This window comes from Phaethon lepturus, unplaced genomic scaffold, assembly GCF_000687285.1.
Source record: "Phaethon lepturus isolate BGI_N335 unplaced genomic scaffold, ASM68728v1 scaffold30391, whole genome shotgun sequence".
In the NCBI taxonomy this organism is placed as follows: Eukaryota; Metazoa; Chordata; class Aves; order Phaethontiformes; family Phaethontidae; genus Phaethon; species Phaethon lepturus.
In genome coordinates, this window is record NW_010518966.1 from 8,796 (window position 1) to 10,550 (window position 1,755).

General features: G+C 59.7%; 1 protein-coding gene across 1 annotated transcript in view; it reads right to left on the bottom strand.

The window, feature by feature from the left end:
• Nucleotides 1-1,755, bottom strand: part of LOC104628348 (actin-binding LIM protein 3-like) — a gene marked incomplete at both ends in the record, with an annotated part of 20,351 nt that overhangs the window by 8,667 nt on the left and 9,929 nt on the right. The gene's annotated exons all lie outside the window — the stretch shown is intronic.

The window sequence follows — 1,755 nt, forward strand, 5'->3', positions numbered from 1 at the left end:
CCCCCCGGGCACGCCTGCCATGTCCTGCAGAGCTGCTCTCTGTCCGTCCCCGCAGACACGCAGCAGCAGAACACCCTATGCTCATCGTGACTCCGCTGTGGTGGCACCAAGTGAGGAAAACCCTGAGTGGTGCAGCAAGGAGCAGCGATGCCTGAGGGTGCTGGCCAGGCTGGCAGCACAGCCTCCAAGCCCAGGGCAGGGGTCCCAGGTCCCCTCTAGCTCCTCTCACTTGCCCTCATATGCTGAACATCCCACACCATGCGATGCCCAGCCTGCTTGCCCTGCTGGGGTGGCTGAGGATGCTCCTGTCCTCGCAGGGGGTTATCAGGGACCAGACTGCCCACGGGAGAAGCAGCAGGGATTCGTCCTCAGAGGACCCTCTGGCTTCTCCCTGCTCTGCTCAGACATTTGCTAATCAAGTGGCCCCATGAAGGGGAGCCGGCCTGTGGCAGCCACTGCAGCACTGAGCTCACGCTCACAGAAGCCAGCGCCGGGACTGCTGCCGAAGCCTGGAGTCAGCAGAAAGCCCTCCCCAGAAGAGGGGGAAGATGCTGGAGGGCTCCTGGCACCCAGCTCCAGAAGTTCCCTGGCCAGGCTAGGTGCTTTCAGGCCAGTCCAACCAGCCGAACCAGAGTGGGTGACCGACCACTTCTTGGTAGGCTGCAAGTGAAACAGGCTGGAGATGTCCTGGAACAGCTCTCAGCAAACTAAAGATCTGAGAGCCACTGCCACTCCAGCCCACAGCACCTGCAGTCTGTCTCACTGTGGAGTCACACTATCTCCGATTTGGGGATACAGCTTCCTACCGCTGCTGTCTGGAAATAGCAGAGGTGTGGGTACCAATGTCACCCACATCTTCCCTTCCCACGAAGGGAAGGTCTCAGGAGTGACCGAGCACACTTTCAGCATTGCTGCCTCTCTATACACCACAGCCCCGCTCCACAGCATCACCAGGGGGGTCTTAAAAAAAAAAAAAAATTACAACAGGTTTCATTCTGACATCTTTCTCTCTGCCTCCTTAACCTTTAGTTTACCCTCAGACCAGACTTTATTTTTTGCTTTTCCCCTATAAATGTTGGGGTAGAAACAGAAAGCATGATGGGACACCCCACCTCCAGGAGCAGGGACTGCAGGAAGGACCTGCCTGCCTGGATGACAGGAAGGACCAGCCCTGATGGACCGCTCTGTCCCTCTCCAACAGCAAAGCCCACGCCCTCACTTCTGCTAGCTGTGCAGCTCCACCATTACCCAAAACATCCTCCATGGCCACCTGCATCCATGCCTTGCTTCGGGATCCCCGTGGGACCCCTGCATCCCTCGGTGGCCCTGCCAATAGCAGCTCCTGCTGGCCAGCAAGGTGATGAGAAAGATGAGTCCAGATTTGGCCCAGGACACGGGCCCCCTGCTCCGGTAGCTGTGCTGCAAAGGGGTGTGCCGTGGGGACCGCTGCCTGTGGGCAGGGTGCTGCAGCCCCTCGCCCAGGCTCGGCAGCAGGCAGCCCTGCTGGATGGGTTTCCACGGCAACAGGCTGCCTGCCTGCAGAGGGATGTGCTCGAAGGCGAGCTGGGGTGAGCGTGGTGGGGACACTCCACAGCTGGGCATGGTAGCAGCTGGTTAAGGCTATTGTCCCCACATCTTGGGCTCGGGACACATCCCACCACACCCAGGCCACTGCGTGGTATGGCGGCTTCTGCAGCTCCAGTACCCAAGCCACCTCTCCGAAGGTCTGCAGCGTGGCATTGCTCCTTCCCCCAC